We start from the raw sequence: 19,183 nt of genomic DNA on the forward strand, positions 1-19,183 counted from the left end.
ACTGCGCCACTTCTAGGACGCCACTACGTCAAATTCTTACGCCTGCTTGAAGCAGGCGTAAGGAGTGATGCAGCATAATGGGGCAGATTTATGTTTGACTTGCGCCTCATTTACGCCGCCGTTGCGTCACTTTTGTGACGCAGCAGCGGCGCAAATCCTGCGCCATGGTGCGGGGTATTTACAACGTGACGCATCTGGGAGATGCGTCACGTTGTAAAGCCCTGCGCCACATGTAGGCGTTCCAGGGCAGGTGGGGGCGTTCCGGCGCAGGAACGCCTCCTAAAAGTGGCTGAGTGAAATCTACAAGATTTCACTCAGTCACTTTTGAGCCCATGCTGCGTCAAAACCCTGCGCCTGCTTGAAGCAGGCATAAGGATTGACGCAGCATTGTGAAGATAGGGCCCCCCAGAGTATTGCTGGAGGTACGTCGCGCTTGCGACGCAACTCCAGCAATGCGCAACTTTTACGGCACAGATGCGTGACGCATCTGTGCCGTTTTTGCCCCATGGTGCGCCGCATTATAAATGCGGCGCACCATGGTGGCGGAACTGGGGCGCAAAATAACTGGCGCATCCCTGCTGATATGCAGGGATGCGTCAGTTATTATAAATATGCCCCAATGGGGCAGATTTATGTTGCACTTGCGCCACTTTTGCGCCGCCGTTGCGTCACTTTTGTGACGCAGCAACGGCGCAAACCCTGCGCCATGGTGCGGGGTATCTACAACGTGACGCATCTGGGAGATGCGTCACGTTGTAAAGCCCTGCGCCACATGTAGGCGTTCCAGGGCAGGTGGGGGCGTTCCGGCGCAGGAACGCCTCCTAAAAGTGGCTGAGTGAAATCTACAAGATTTCACTCAGTCACTTTTAGGCCCATGCTGCGTCAAAACCCTGCGCCTGCTTGAAGCAGGCGTAAGGATTGACGCAGCATTGTACAGATAGGGCCCCCCCAGAGCCTTGCTGGAGCTGCGTCGCGCTTGCAACGCAACTCCAGCAATGCGCCACTTTCACGGCACAGATGCGTCACGCATCTGTGCCGTTTTTGCCCCATGGTGCGCCGCATTATAAATGCGGCGCATCCATGGTGGCGCAGCTGTGGCGCATAATAACTGGCGCATCCCTGCTGATATGCAGGGATGCGCCAGTTATCATAAATCTGCCCCAATGATTATAGGCCTCGCACTGCATTGCTAGAGTTGCGTCGTGTTTGCGACACCTCTCCAGCAATGCGTGACTTTTGCGTCAACAGATGCGTCAGAAATCCTGACGCATCTGTCAATCCTTGCGCCATGGTGCGCCGTATTGTAAATACGGCGGATCCATAGTGGCGCAAGGGTTTCTAATGGTGGCGCAGATAAAGTGACGCATCTTTACAGATGCGTCGCTTTCTTGTAAATCTGCCCCTTTGAGTGGCTCTGCCTGGCAAAACGAGGTCCAGGTACAACCACGTGATCTGTCTGAACTGCCAATGAAATTGCTAGTTTGTGCGGTTTGTATAGCTCTCACTGGACCTCCTTTTAGTTAAGTGAAACAAGCGAACTGCCAGGATATGTTTTCTGCCGCGAAGTAATTTTTGCGGAATTACGTCGGAACTCACTTCCACAATCCATACCGTATAATACACAAACAACATTCCCCGAAGTCCTAACCAAATACCCAACTTTCACTAAAAGCCGCACGACGACCGGAAGACATGGGAAACATTAAATTGATGAGATGCTGGCATGCCGCTGCAATTGAAACGCTGCCAACAAATGCATCTGCAAAAGAAGGGATGGCTGAAGCTCGCAAAAGCTCCGAAACTGGGAAGAAAAAGCGGATCTCCCTGCCAAGCAATTTTTATTCTGCCACACAGTGAATACAAAATAACACGGCGAAGAAAACTGAGATGAAAAAAATAAAAAAACAATATTAACTGCTGAAGGAAATGGGTTGATCTGGTTGACTTCTTAATCATATTCTATTTCTAATATAACTAAAAAAAAAAAACGAAAAGGCTACTATGGCTACATATTTAAACGTTTTAAGGGTTCCATTACGAAATGTATTATGCTAAGAGAAAGATACCTAGCACGCTGCCGTTTTCTAAATGTATCAGCATAGTAAGTAATGATTCACTTAATCCACCATGGGCGGAATTCCTATACATTATTTCCATGTAAATGGGGACGCTCACAACGGCAATATTATACAATAAACGTATACAATTCACGCAATTATCGCTTTTAACGTGGAAACTTTTATCACTTAACTTAAAGCTGGCTGGCCAGCATGCGAGGAGCCATTTGCAATTATTATTAAATTTCTGTTTGCTCAAACGCCTGCCTTGCCCCATGAGATTATACCTCGCCGAGCGAATTACACCCTGTCCCATGTGACAGAAGATTTAAGGATATGTATACAAGGGCTGCGGGAAGTCATTTATTATATGTACACTGGAATATTGTAATTTACTACCTTTAGTTTTGCATCCAAAGCTACTGAGTGAATGTTAGTGATTTTTATAGATCTCGAGACACTTTTCATGCATGCAAACATCAGACGAATACTGTGATCAGCAGTTAATCCAATGACACATGCATCCCCCACACTCTCGCCATGTATGGGTGGTCTCTCATGTTGCCTTTCTCATTTAAACCCAGCGTCTGCGCATTATTGTCCTTTTTGAAGATTTATAAGGACGTTGCTTCTTTTTAGGTCTTGCTTGACAGTGCAACTATGTGTAGGAGCTAATGTTATCAATTCTTAGAAATATACATAGAGTGAGTTCTGAATCTACCCAGAGGAGCATGAGTGACTCTCTTACGTCATGCAACTGGCTATATGGTGTGACATTCCACCAGCATTAAACAGCCTGCAATGCAATTCATAAGGGACTATTTTATATCTCAGAAGTGTATTGAATCAGCACATATTCAATTCTTTGTCTCATTGATGCAAATATATGTATATATATATATATATACATATATATATATATATGATGATTATGAACATTCAATTACAGAGTGCACTTACACTGCAAATGCATTGTGGGAGTTGATGTTTGTACTAAAGGTCACGTGTTAATTTGAATGTAAGGCCTCCAGTGGCAATGCGGTACAGGTTGGCCCATCTGTGATCAAGGCTGCTGAGACAGCCGAAACATGGAAAGAAGAGAAATCAATGCTGCTTGTTTGATTAGCTGTTCCTCAGATTGGAACTTTGATATTTCCTGATGTGTGGGATTTGTTTGGCAGGAAGCTTCACACCTGTGTTCACGAAGCCGCCCTGCTCCTGAAAGTGGAGGAATTTTGAGTGTGTATATATATATATATATATATATATATATATATATATATATATATATATATATATATATATATATATGTATATATATATATATAGATATACATATATGTTGCAGCGACGAGATAAAAAATTGCATATGTGTTGATTCTTTTAGAACATGGATTTATCCTGTTATATATTTACATTTAGGCTGGGAGTTCAATTTCATGTGTTAACATCAGTTTGAATTTTATCAATGCCTTTCTATGTATATTTTTTACACACACCCTATATATGAATTTATTTATGTGTTTATATATCTATGTATTTATATATTTATATATTCATATGTTTACAGTGATACATTGATATCTTGTGATTATTCTTTGGTACAGGATGTTTTTGTTTTTGTGTAAGACTGACATTATGGATTCATCCAATGAAATCTTTTTACATTCATATACCATGTTTATGTTTCAGTCACTACTTATCTAACAATCTTTGAACCACTGTGAAATCTATGAATTGCATGAACTAGTATTATTAATATATCTCTATATTTATTCTCTCTGCAACTGTTTTAATTGGGCTTTATTGGATGTGCCAAGTATGTTGTTTATGTCCATGCACCACGTGAAGATTAAAATGGGATGTTGAACTCTTTCAGTGCGTATGTGATCAAGGCCAGAAGTGGCCGAAACGTGTCATGCGGACACAAATACAATAAAATAGTGAAATCTGCAATGGTGTCTGTGCCTGTCTCTTGTAGGAGGTTACAGGGTGTGTGTGTGTGTATATATATATATATATATTTATATCACTTCTGACTCAAAATGCCAACCAAATCTTTTGGCTGCTTGCCAATCACGACAAAGCGACAAAGGGTTCATTTAATACCAGACTACATAATTGGAGTAAGAGAGGTAACTGACAAAATGCAACAGCTAGAGAAACATTGCTACTTCTATGTGAATGACATGCAGTGATTATTGTGATTCATTTAGCGGCTGACTTGCTGACTTTGGAAACTGGAGATTTAGGTTTTAATCACTGATTGCTCGAGTGAACATTGTGTGACTCTGGGTACATTATCTTTGCTTGCCTAAGGTTGCAATTATTTGTAAACTAAAAAGAACCACAGTGTGAAATTTAGATTTCATGCAATATATAGTTATTTTATTGGCATTTGTGTACCACACATTCTACCACTTCTATAGCCTTATAATACTTTCGGCAGTGTGGTGCCTCATCATTACCATCTGGGGTTATTGTTTCATACCGGAGTCTAGTCCAACTTGCGATGATGCATTATGGACTATTGAGTCCTACTTATGTCCTTAGTTAGGTGTTATATTGATTAAGTTATGGGTGTCACCAATTACCACCTTTACCATTCCTCTGCTGATCATCTAAGTTACGCCTTTAGCATAACATACATAATTTCTGATTATTTGCATACTTCCTTACAAATATAAAATGGTGTACACAAATTCTTATTTACAAAATTCAGATCGTGAAGCCAGAGAAGAAATTTAATTAATTTAACTTGAACGACAAGCAAGGTCTTTAAAACAGAATATCATGTTCCAATGTTTTCCTTCACAGTTGCAGTTTTGGAAGAATACTCACTGAACTCACACACTTCGACTAACTGAGAGAAATGTGAAAGTTGCCTGTAGTCATATTAAGTATTGGGATGTTGACAATGGAGTTTCTTGCAAATCACATAACAACAGAGAAGCTGAAAATAAAGCACGTCATGTTATAATGTATTGTACGTTTCAAGGTTGCATTCATATACTGAAGAAGTGACAAATTTGGCCACAAAATCTTGGAAACAAATGGTTCTGGTAGTGTTGTTAAGGTATCAATTTGTTGTTTACTCTGGATAAATGTTATTTTTCTCCAAAAACACACACATGTATGCCTCCATGAGCAGGGACACACTAACACACACACACACACACGCACACACGCACACACGCACACACGCACACATGCGCACACACGCACACACACTCACACACACACATAAGGTCAGCTATTTTAATGTACAGTGAACTCTCATCAAATATACACATGGTATTACAACATGAAGCCCAGTTATTAATGGCACTTCATTTATGGAATATAACTCGCTTCTCAGTACACAGTCATCTTTATACACGGGTTACCTTTAGCAAAAATTAGTATAAAACGTCGATGAATTGTGTTTCGAACAAACAACATGAACACAATGAGAAATGTCTAAAATCATGCTAGGAAACCTACAGTAAAAATAAAGCGAGACAATCAGAAGTCGAAAGACATTGCTATTCAAACAGCCAGTCATGAGGGCGAGCTTCCTGCGGAAGGCTCGGAAACAGCAGTGGGAAGGAGGAGTGCGCACCACTGGCACGCCGAGCAATTCACTGAGGGCTGAGTGATTAGCCACAAGGAGCACTTACAATGTGCACTGGTAATTTAGGTAATTGTATTGCAGGGCTTGTAGCCCCGTGAATTACAGAGATGTTTTTTTTATACCTTGAGCAATTTGGGCATATCTTGAAATTGACTGCAAGAAATAGAAGATACCAGGTACTTGAGGGAAGATGAAGTGCTGGTGATGTATACCAGTAGGCAAATCAAACTGTATAGGAAATAAAATGCAAATAACCTAGGTATATACAATATAGATATGTGTGTATGCCTTGTGTGAGCACATACTTGGGGTCACTTTAACACAATTAAAATATTTAAAATATTTACTGTCATGATTGGAAATTGTCACAGTTATGTTGCGCATGACATAATCGCATATTGAAATATCACTTACATTGACCTGTATAAGTTGGTGGCACACAAACATGTAAATAAAGTGATACCAGAGAGGTGTGGTTCACTGGCTGCATTGTTATTCCTAGAACCTGGAAACATAGGATCTTATTTATGAGAGGCTTGTGCCGCTGGAGCGCCACTTTTTCTGTTGCGCAAACCTCTCAACCATATCTATGAGTACATGCAAAGCCACTTTATGTGACTTTGCATGGCCTCGTAGATATGGAGTAAGACAATGCAGCGCAAGTCACTGCGTTGCCTTACTCTTGCTCCTGGGAGGCGTTCCATGGGCGTTGCGGTGGCTTTTCCCACGCAACACCCATGGATTTCGAGGCTGCCCCAGATTTACTTATGCTCGTAAACTTGGGGCAGCACCAAAACCTTACACCTCCCCGGAGCAGGTGTAACAAGGAGAAATATTTGTTTTTCTCCTTGTTTTTTCTACTTTCAATGTGTGCTGCATTCTGCAGCACACATGTAAAGAGGAAAACTCCTCTCAGGATTGTTTTTGTGCAGGCAGATGACCCTTCCTGCACAAAAACTAACCACCACGCAACACAGACACCCTTGCACCATGGTGCAAAGGTGCCTGCATTAGTGCTAGGCAGCAAATTGTGCACCAGTGCAGGGGGCAAGGATATGAATGCACCATATTTCATAAATATGGTACATTCCTGCCCTTTCAGATTGGTTTAGGGCAGCACAGCAAGATGACTTGCGGCGCTGCCCTACGCTAATTCTCCAAAAATTAGGACCTTAGTATCCAATCTAACCTTGGAACATGAATTACATTATTGTTTCAGGGAAAATCACTTAATTGCTCTGAAATTGTTAATATATGTGTGATGTAAAATATACAAAATCAAATTTTAAAGTGTGCTGTTCAGCACTATCCTGACTGCACGTTCTCACCTCTCTTCCCCATCAAACTGTGACTTCACTAATCCGTTTTCAGGTCACATATATAAACAGAAATGTCAGACATTGACTCCACATTAATACATGTCCTTAGATGCATGTATGGCAGGTCTGGCTACCGGGGTTTGCTCAGTAACCCATAATTCGTGGCAATGATGCTGTGACAGTGAATTATTTCCAGTAATTCACAGGAATTATGTTACTATTTCTAACCACTATATTGGCACAATGGGAAACCTAAAACATGCTATGTAATCAAAAAGGGCATGATATGGTCCAAAAATGGCATCTTCAAGATTTTAAGTATGAACCTGCATTTAAAAAAACACATCCTCCATACACAGAGGGACCAGCAGACCCCCCTTCCTCCTCCCCCAGTGCATTGAGACCCTCACGGGTGAATAGTCGCACTTTGCAAACCCCTGATTGATTGATTGATTAACCAGCACTCACGGTACAAATGAATATTTACTCGTTAAATCAGAATTATTTCTATGAAAGTGAACACATTTTAAACATTCTGTGCAATATTTTTTGGTAGAAAAAGTAACTTTTTAATGATTTTTATTTGCACATACGGACATAACATAAACATACATTATGGGTATAATGTGAAATATGTACCTATAATGGGTTGTATGTCGGAACAATGCAGGGAAATACGTCACAAGCACCCCACTCCCCTAACTTACCTTAAATGCGAGGTAAAAGCATCCGTTGTAAAAACATACATGTTGTAAAAACATGCATGCTTAAAAATGCATGGTTAAGTTACAACGCGGTAAAAACCTCGTTGTAAAGGCTGTTTCACCTAATAATGCCACCACCAGATTCTTTTGAATCAAAGGAGCCACATATATGGATTCACCTATATCGATATTCAAACATACCACGGCACAAACTTTATATTAACTATTCCAGATTCCCTTTTAAGGTCACTGTACAGAGGAACATACACAGAGTTATTCTAACTGCATGCCAATGTGGATAACTTCTGCACATGGTAGGACACCCTGACCTAAACCATACATACAGACTATCTGGGAGTAATACCCAGTTATTACTATGTTATTAAACTTGTTGAGAGCCAGGAGCGAAACCGTAACCCTCTACAGGCACTGCCTCTCAAAAGCAATCCTCCCATGCTTCCCATTTAGATATATATAACAAATAATGCATGTAACTTTTACTGCATCTGCATAAACAGTTTATGCCACGCTGCCTTTACCTGTGTAGAAGTTACAAACAAGTGTATTTGTCCAGTGGAAAGCACTGCAGTAATAAACAATTTCATTTAGAAGTGTTAGCACAATTGCTACCAATGACATATTATATGAGGACACATGTATTTTCCCAGACATCTATCTAGAGAAAGAGAGTGTTTGGGCATATACATTAGAAAGATGGCTGAGAGATTTAATGCTTGCCAATTATCCCTATCTGAAAGGTCAAATAACAACAAGGCCACCTCAGCCTTCCATGTTTCCAAGGTTGGTAAACTGGGTGCCTTTAGATTGGCTAATCGTAACACCCGCTACTTACGGCGCTTTGAAATAGCAGTAGGTCCCTATGAAGTCTATTTAAAACAATATCTTGTAGCGCGCGCACACACACATTTTTTATTAATTGTTATTACATTGTGGCTCACATTTTGAATTACACAGTAACTACAGACGCAAGAACCATGCGGGTTTGGTCGAACAAACCAACATTGTTTCTCAGAAGACTGAAGGCAAATTATAAAATCTGTTCTGTACAAATGCAAACACAAAAACATTGCAATTTCAACTTTAACGTAAAGCCTGTAGGCCACGTATTCTCACTGCCTAAAGTTTATATAATTGTATATTTGTTACAAAAAAAAACCCTCTAGTGATTTTTGGTCTGAAAGGTCTGAAAAGGATTGGAGCAAAAAGCTTTTCTCTTTGCCATGGAGACCGGGGTCTGTTTTTACGGTTACTCTGGTAACCAAAGCCTTTACGGCGCTAGTTCTTTTCAGTTACTTTCGCTATTAAACCCTCCAGTTGAGACAAAAGGAAGGAGGTATGCAGCCACTTCCTCTGCAGCAAATCAGCAGCTTAGTCTCAGCACAACTTGTTCCAAAAGAAACAGAATCCCTAATTGTCCTGTTTGCATTTCTATCCCCATGTGGACAGTGCCCCCAGAAGAGATGCAGGCATTCGAAATGTTGAAAAACATGTTTGTCATTTCTGTTTTACATTTCAAGAAAAATATCTATATATTTTTTTATTAATCGCTTGGAAAAAAAAAATATTGCTAGGAGTCCATGAAATAATTATTCACGTAAAAAGTTATATATGATAGGCTTTTTCAATAAAACAAATATCCTATTTGATGAAATTACAAATGTGCATTCAAGGTACCTTTACAAAAAGGCAGCTTATGAAAGTGTCCTGAAACCAGCCCTTGTAATACAAGAATCATAAAGAGATTTGATGTTGCTGCCATTGTTGTAGCGGTGGAATTAAGCAAGACATTAACACAGAGGGTCTTGTTCACATACTGATATTTGTCCTTTGGAGCAAAATTCTAATTTAGCTATGACTCACAAAGTATCCCAGGAGTAGAGATGTAAGTACACGGCATTCATAGATGATTAAAACATTTCAAAATTCATCACAGTTTATATTGATGCAAAAACGGGTATTTTCATATTTTCCTTTTTTATATTTCTTCAAGGGGAAAATATATTCCCAAGAGAGGAATGCCTTCCTCTTACTTCCAATAAACACGGCGGTGTTTCGCCTTATATTTACCTAAGAAATACATTTCCTCCTGTTATTGGCATGGGTAAATGTATTTTCCCATGGTGGGAAACCTACCTGTGAGCGTTGTGTGATTAATCTTAAAGTATGGGTTAATCAATGTTCACCTGTTTATTAGACACACCCAGGAACCATAAAAGACTTCGTTTTAACCTTCCGTTTATTTATGATCGCAGAATTTTACCATTCTGGGGGAATTCCTAAGTTTGCAAATGCCAATCGATTTTGTGAATCGTTTTTGTGCATCGCTTTGATGTTGTCTGCCATATTTGGAACAGCTTGAGGAACTATATCTGTCCAAAATGTTTGACCTCCAACCAGTAATTACTCGAGGAAAACAGCGAAACAATATTGAAAAAACAGAGGCTCACTGTACACTGGGCAACATGGAAGCGGCAGAACATGGCATGCCTTCAAAATGGGCATTTGTTTGGCATTGCATTTGGTACTTGTGTTGCTGTGGCTGTTTACAGATGTAGCTGTGGTTGTCTGCTGGTGGGCGCCATTTAGGGAGAGTCTCAGCCAATCAGAAGCAGGCATCTACTGAAACTAAGAGTGGTTAGCCCACTCCCACATAGGCACCAGCAGCATGATGCCTAAGAAACACATGCAGTATTTAAAAAGCGACATTTCTTTTACTGGAAAAAAATAACTGAAAATGAAAATGTGGCGCTGACCCTGGTTCAGTGTTTCTTGGTCCTCTGAATGGGATATGCTCATTTAAATGTATGGAATAGCATTAGAATGGTAAGCATAGGCCACCAGGAGGCCTCTGCTTTGCATGAACTCTATTACTGAAGCCAAATTGCTATTAAAACCATTAGGCCCACCTGGTATTTCAGCGTGAAAAGCAAAAATGTATCATATTTCTACGGTATGGGCTTTTTCCCTCCTCCCATCTGTTTCTTAGGAACACAATTAAGAAAGTGTGGGGGAGGATAAAGCTGCACAGTCACTTGACTACAGAAAATGCACATTAACCACTCCATGTGTTGTTTGGAAATAGTGTGACTGACCTTCAGGGAAATACAGTGCCTGGTTTTCGTGATGTCCCTCTTGGTATCTCAGACTATAATCGTGAGCGTGTCACAGCTAGATTCAATACAGCATTTTGCCACATCTTGCAGATTTTATGACCACCCATCAATCTATGGCTGAATAAAAAAGAATGAATGCATTTATGAATTAATTAGTACTCTTGAATTTTCTAGTCCTATTATGGGAATATACACATCAAAAACATTTAGCAAAAAATAAACTCAGTCAAGTTACGCAATGTTTTCTTTAAGTTGGAAATGACACAATCAGTGAACAAAGCGTGTGTGTTGTACTTGTGCAAAAGCATTCAATATGCTAACGGATCATCAAAAAAGCTAGAGAAAGTGTGCAAAAAAGTACCAAAGAAACATTTTCACAGTTGAGGATATTGAATCCCAAGTTAAGGATCCTGGACAGGAGCTCAGGATCAGCTGACAGGTCAGTTGCATTAAGGTGCCTGCGAATGCTGGGGAGTGAATCCTTCACCCCCAGGGAGATACTTCAGTTGTCCTTGATACTCGACAGGTCCTGCATGGAGCCTGTATGGTGCACGGGCACAGATGATGCTTTGGACGGAGAGGGAGACTAAGTCGGTCCCAGTCGAAGTCTAGCAAAGTCCAGAGTGTCCAGACAGTCGAAGGTCAGTGGTTTCTTGTTCAGAATCTTGTCCACATTGAATCTAGGGTCCTACAGTCAGGTAAGCCCTTAAGTACCCATGGGAGAGAGTTGGACAGATTCAGGGGACCCTCCCAGGGGAGGGTCAGGACAGTGGGGAGGTTACTCCCTTGTCCTTTGTCCTGTTTTGCGCCATTGCAGGAACCAATGGCTCCCAGGACTGGTTTGAACTGGACTATGCACAGGGACACCAAATATGCCTCTTGTGCAGACTTTCAGGCACTTTGGAAGCGCACCCGCCCAGCTCCAATACACTAAATCCTGTCTGGGAGGTGGTCACACCTCCCTGTGACAGGATGCCTATTGTGATGCCTTCCTCTGTTCAAGCTTGGCTCAGCAGCAGGAGGGCAGAAATGCGTCTCTGGCCGGCAGCAACCATTATGTGCTGTCCGGGTCGGGGAGGCTGGTACCGGGAAGACCACCGACCCACGAAGCTTGCTTCTCAGGGTGGAATCATACCTTCCACACCTGTTACCGGTGTGGATGTATGATTCCAAGGTGTTTGATATCAAACATGACATGGTTTGTTGCAGCCGTTTTCGAGATAGCATTTTTATGCGAGCATATAATGCACCTCAACCTATATGTCTGGCTGCGTCACCGACAACCCGGGAGAATGGTCGCCGAAGGCTGCAGGGGTGCTCTGCTCATGCAGGGGCACCCTCTCACGTAAAACCCAGCACCCTGCCTTCAGGATTGTAAAGGCCTGCTATAGGGGTGACATAGGTTTTAAGTGTAGTAAACCTATAGATATAAGAAACCTATATCTAAAGTAAGTGGTACATGCACCATCTTACACAGGCTGCAATGACAGGCCCGTAGTTCTGTTGCTAAGTTCTTGGGTGATATGTGGGTACTTACGAGAAAGGTTCTTTCCCCCCGCCATTAGCACAATGATGCACGTACTACCCATAAGGCATCATTTTGACGTATCAATTACAATAGTTGCTTCTTTAAAGTTATTTCATTTTTGCACATAATGTCATGATTAACACTTATATCTTTTAGATTGTTGTTAATTTTAGTATTTGTCTTGTAATTATGTTTTTATGAACTAGGACTGCTATTTGTCAAAATTGCATTTTTTTGTATTTATTACTTGTTTTTATTTGTCTTTACTTTTATGGCCCTGATGCCCACAATGAAGTCGTTTGAACTTGAACTTGTATTTAAAATTATTTTTGTAAATATTGTAATGTAACTAACAAGCACAGTGAAACATAGGTCAACCCACAGCTACACTGTGCAAACTTTTGTAATCCAATCATAATGTGGGAGAATGCACTGTTTATTATTAGTATTGTGCTCAGCCGCGGCCCGTGGAGGGAGTTCCGTGGGGCAGAAAGGCGGGGCGGGGGAGGGGCAGGGTGGGGGTACTAAAAACCGGAATATGGATAATTGTAGGTAAGTAAACAATTAAATAAATAAAACAAATAACGCTGCGTGCCCTGCATCGCAAAATGCGATGCAGCGCGCGCTACAAAATTCTTCACGCTGCACTTGAGAAGGTAACTTTTCAAAAGGACTAACCTAGTCACTTATATTACCCATGCTCCATCATGGTCAGCCTGGACTTGGGACTTCCGCGGTCTAGCACGACCAGATAACCGCAAGTTGTGTTTTCTGCTTTTGGGCACTATTTTCACTCAAAATTTAAAATTGAATATCTCCGGTTCTACTTATTGGAGTTTTCTCATTTTGGTATAATTTTATTTATTAACATTTACTCTATTTTCCAGACTGGTTTGGAATTTTTTCTTATGCTGTGTTTTCACTTTATTACTATTTGAGTGCTGCATAAATGCATTTCATATCGCCTCTAAGTTAAGCCTGAATGCTTTTGTGCCAAGCTGCCAGATGTTCAAGTCAAGTCAAATATTTCTTTATTCAATTTGACCAATGCAAATCATAAAAGTACAGAAAATGCATATACCACAAAACAGCAATAAGAGGATCACAGATAAAAAGATTTCTAAGACATTTCAAACACTAGACTGTAAAACTCCAGATAAAAACCATGATAAATAAAAACACTCAGTTGCAGTGGTTAAGGATTGCAAATACAATAACGTGGAATGCACGTGTCTAAAGATTAGTGTCTTCAGGAGCAGGAAAATACATTTATTTAGAAGAGTATTGAATCTAGGGCAAATAAGAACAATATGCAAAATGTCCCACCGAGAAGTCATGTCGCATACACATGCAGGGAGCTCAGAGGTCTTATGCCTCCCATCGTGACTGTACATAAGCTGAGGAAACAGATTCAGCCTAAAATGGGCTCAAGGTCTTCTGTGGTAGCAGAGCATGTCTAAAGTCCAATACAATTCCAAGGTGCTGATTGATTTGATCGAGTGATAATAAGTCACTTTCCCATTGCAAGGAGTTCCGTTTCTGCACTCACCTTGGCAAGGAAAGCATGTTTGACCCACAAAATGTGGTCCTTAATAATACCTGCTGGGTCAAAGAACAATTCATGTTTTCCTAGGTCTGTCAAAGTGCTCTAATGTAGCCAAGGAATAAGAGACATACGACCCAGCTCCAAAACAGTCCCTGATTATCAATTTATTAAAATCAAATTCATCTTTCAGACAAATACAGAGCCACAGGAGCTACAGACAGATGCAAATAAAATTTAAAAAGTACCCCAAACCAAATTCCCAATGGACTGTTTGGAAGGGGATACTTTGGAAACCTTTAATAAATGCCTCAGAAATGTGTGTTCCGCAATCTGAATGGAATTGCAAAGGATATATATCGACACATCTCACACCCAAAACTAACAGCAGGATGCATTTAGCTGTGTATATAGCAATAATATGCTTAGAGTGATTACGCCCCAAGCGTCGTGAGAAGTCACCCACACTGCGCATGCCTCTGTTAACCCCTTGCGTGCGGGTTTATTTCCTCCGCTGTGCGGGAGAAATAAACGGTGGGCGGGATTACGACGGCTCCCGGCCGTCGTGCGCACACGCCCACCGTAATGCACGACGGCCGGGAGCCGTCGTGCGCACACAAGGGGTTAAAGGTCAGGATGTTAATATCTATCAGGGGATGCCAGTTAAACTGGGAACGCAACAGAATACTCAGATAACAAACATTTTAACCCTACTAATGAGCTGACCCTTGGCTATACATTTTTCTCAATTTAGTGATTTTAAGTCCCACAACTATGGTGTGGGATTTGGAGCAGTTGGTGTTGAGATCCACACTATCCATAAAGATGACAAACCGATCTAGCAAATGCTGCAGACCATTAATTGTGTGTGCAATCAGGACTGTGTTATCATTGTAATGCAGAGTAGGCACAGGTCTTCCTCCAGCCCTGGGAACGTCCTTGGGAATGTCCTTGCATTGCTCAGGTAAAAAATGGCTCTAACATGTTGATATAAAGAATAAAAAGAAAAGGCACTAATATAGCCATGTCCGACTACTCCTCTCACCATGAAGGCCAAACCTCAAAGTTGCTGAAAGCCCCACATGCAAATTATGCAATAAAGTGACAAGCGACAATTCAATCACCATGGACTCCAGTTTGGCTCAGAGCTAATTTCTATTGACTGAGTCACGGGTTGTGCTGAGTTCCATGAAAGCCAAGTGAACAGCTCACTTTTTTCCTTTAGTATACTTGCTGATAAAAGTGACAATCCTGTGGCGATAGGGGCTTGTAAATATGATCCTTCGTCCCCATACTCTCAGCTGATTGACCCTTCATCACAACATCAACACTTTCAGATGAGGTTGCACAGTAGAGTGGTTAATTCTAGTTCCTGGCTGTTTTTCTTCTGATCTTGCTCTTGGTTTGCTCTCCACGCTATTACAATCTAATTTTACGTCTTCAATAAGATGCTTACCTTTCATTTTTCTTGTGGTCACATTTGTCCTCCACTGAGGTCCTTCTTTTAGTGCTTAAGTGGCTTCCACAAGAAGTATGACCAAAGAATGATCCAGTGGATGGTTTTTCTTTGAGAATTTGTGAGCACCCAAGTTGCACAGGGCTCACCCTGCAAGCAGATCCTCTAGTGATGGTACTTTTTTGCAGATATAATTGCAGAATAGTACAGGTGAATGCTATGTATGTAATGAGGCATAACGTTCTACTAACTCTTGGGTGTTCTTTGAGGCTCAAGAAAAGTATGATGCATGTCAACGAGTGAGTGTGCGCTCACTAACAAAGGCATTATTATAAAACACATTGAGATCATTCTGCTGCTCTTAGGAATAATGCCAATGCCCAAGCTCATGTTTTAATCGCAAAAGATCTCCTTTCCACTAGGGCTTCTCTCATATGGTCCTGAAATGCAGCACCTGTAGGCCTTGGAGTTCAGGAGTAAAATATATTTTTGTTTCTCACCATCTACAGCTTCATACGCCACTTACAGACATACAGATTTATGAATCGGTTACTGTAAAAAACGGGGATGTTTTTCACCAAGGCTTTTCCGAGCAATATCAAAAACAACAAGAACCAATCTTGAGTTTTCTATTATGTCGCAGAGTAATTTGGGGTGAATAAATGCCCAGTTTTCTCAGACACCTGCCCAGACCATACCATCCAAAATTATTGTCACCAACAAACATTTCTTTGAGCAAAGATGGAATATGTGCAAATTGAATGCATATGAATTGTAGCTTTTGGTTTTTTTGTGGATTTGCAGTTTAACATAAAATTACAAACTTGAATTGTTTTGGTCTACCTTTGTTTATCATAGCATGGACTTTGTTTTCCTCAGTAAGCTAGGTCTTATGTGCAAAACATTGAGGGGCATATTTACAACAAAATGGAGATGCATGGCTTTAAGCAAACATTGCTAACGCCACGCTTCTCCATTCTGAAAATGCAGAGATGTACTGTATTCACAAGAATGTGGCACACTCATGCCTTGCCGCCGGCGCTGGCACTGAGTTAAGCTTCCTAGCGCCAACGCAGGCACCCTTGCACTATAGTGCTAGGGTGTATGCATTAGGGGAAATGATTATTTAGGTACAGGAAGGTCTCCCTTCCTGCACATAAACAATCATTCATGGCGTTTTTATACTTCTATGAAGTCGCAAAACATAATTTTTGGGGGATTGTTTATGGGCAGGAAGTGTCACCTTTCTGCACATAAACAATTATAGGCAATTTGCTGTTTCTATGTGTGCTGCACAAGGCCATCCCCCCTGTGGGGGAGGGGGGAGAGCTGTTTGCTACGGCCGGTTTCGGCCGATTTTTTTACAGGAGGCTGATATTGCCGGCCCCCAGTAACAAAACCAGCCCCCACCCTGGCGGCCCACCGGGGAATCGCCCGGTGCCCGCTACGGCCAGTCCGGCCCTGTATTTACGCCACCCTTGTAAATAGGGGGCAGCGTCAAAATCAATGGGTGTTGCGGCGGAATGCCCATTGCACCACCGATTGCCCTCCCCTTTCACGCTAAGTGGGGCAGTATCAAAATCAATGGGTGTTGCGGCGGAAGGCCCACTGCAGCACCCATTGCTCTTCTGTTCACGCTAAGTACAGCATGAAAGGGGGCCTTATTTACAAGGCAGCGGTAATCCATGTAAAGTGGCTTAACCATGCCTTGCAAATAAAGCAAATCCCCAACGTGTTGGCGATCGTGTCCAGTAAATTTGCCCCTGATTATCTTTTCGTATATTGTGCTCTTGCTGTAGGCATTGTCTGGTCTTCTTTGGGTTATGGAAACAGAGCTCATATTGAACTACTGTAATTTCATAACATGTTGTCGATAATGATTGTGTATGGTACTGATACATACGTTATAGAATTAGAGACACATCAGTATCAGCAAAAAAGTGGTTTTCCCACAAGGGGTTATAAGTAATCACTCAATCAGGGAATTGTAAGCATGCCACTCACCTGTGAGGGTCTGAAGGCGCTGGGGGGGGGGGGGCCTGCAGATCTTTTTAACCAAAGAGCCAGGTCTTGAGGGTCTTCCTCAAGGTGTTCAGGGAGGGGGCACGTCTGATGTCTGTCTGTAGCTCGTTCCAGGTCTTGGCTGCAATGTGAGAGAAGGATCTTCTGCCTTCTCTGGCTCTGTGGATGCGCGTGGTTTCGGCCAGTGCGAGATTGGAAGATCAGAGGTTTCATTTGGGTACGTGGAAGTTGATTCTGTCATTGAGGTATTCGTGCCCGTTGTTGTGTAGGATTTTGAAAGTGACTCTTTTCTCCACGGGGAGCCAGTGGAGACTTCGTAGGTGTTGACTGATGTGTTCGTGTCGGGGGATGCCGAGGACGAGTCTGGCGGAGGTGTTCTGTATTGTCTGCAGTTTGCGGAGTAGGGACTTGTTGATGCCGGCATAGAGTGCGTTTCCATAGTCCAGTCTACTGGTGATGAGTGTGTGGGTGACTGTCTTCCTTGACACAGGGGGATCCACTTGATGGTCTTGCGGAGGATGCGGAGGGTGTTGAAGCAGCTGGAGGTGATGGCGTTGACCTGTCGGTTCATGGTGAGTGATGAGTCGAGTAATAACATATACAACAAGAGTAAGGCTCCAGTTGTATCTGATGCTGCTGCAAAACCAGCGGTAGAGAACTCCCTTGTGACTCCTTACCTCCCTATATACTCTGAAGGTTGATCCCAATTATTAGTACACTAGGAGAGTGAGTGATATGGGAGCCATAGATGCCATGGCTTTACTCATCCAAATCGCCTCTCTCCTTTTTACCACCTGTCTAAAAACATATATACCTGGCTTCCTGCCATTTTCCTCCACCACCCTCTAGTCTTCCCTACCTCCTTACCTAAAACCATTTTAATAAGAAAATGCCTTACACTCTGCTACCAGCTCCCCCCTTCTGCAATAGTTATCTATATCTATCTATGGTGTAGTTTTACTTAGCATCATGTCATCTACTACATCACCTTAGGAAGTTCTCCCCCTCTTTATATTTGAGTTGTGCTCTTTTGAAAGAGTTGAGAGCAGGTGGCATGATGACAGTGGCTTTGACAGAGCACCTATTAAATGTGGCAGAGATTCACAAAGCCTCGCTGGTCTGTACAGATCCTGAGAGAGGCAATGGAGAACACAGGTGGCAATGGCACAGCATCAGATACCATTACACTTTCATTGAATCTGTGAAGACACAGAGAAGGTTAGAGATGGTGGCTCATAATTGGCCATTTCTCCACCTTCTTTGGGGTTCAAGAGGCCCAGTTACTGGCAGAAGAGCATTATCTATTCCTCCAACACTGCTTCCATATCTAAGGAGAAATGGGCATGGTGAGGGAACAAGTTTTATTTTTACTTTCGTGACTTCATCACAATAAATAGCAACAATTTCTCTCTCTTAGTCAAATGATGGTTTCCTATGGAAGTCATTCACACTGTAAATAATTATAGATGAGTAGCTAACAATAAAAGGTGTTTATTTTTCAACACGAGGTTCCAAGTAACATCATATACAAAGACAGTGAAACTCAAGTTGCTTAACATGTCACATAGAACCCAACTATAGAAAGCTCCTATCAACATCTATTTGGTTTTGTATAGTCCCTTTCAAAGAAGTCTCCTGTCAGCTTTTCCAGTGGATCACCTTTTGCAAAAGAGAGACAAACAAAAAAAGCTCCTTCTCATCCCTTTCCCATCTCCTGCAGGATGTCTCCTCTTCCTACCACATGCTTGACCAAAAATGAAATGAGCAATACTCTGAATCTGTCACTCATCACTGTCTCCCATCAACC

Source organism: Triturus cristatus, chromosome 8 (genome assembly GCF_964204655.1).
Source record: "Triturus cristatus chromosome 8, aTriCri1.1, whole genome shotgun sequence".
NCBI classification, from domain to species: domain Eukaryota; kingdom Metazoa; phylum Chordata; class Amphibia; order Caudata; family Salamandridae; genus Triturus; species Triturus cristatus.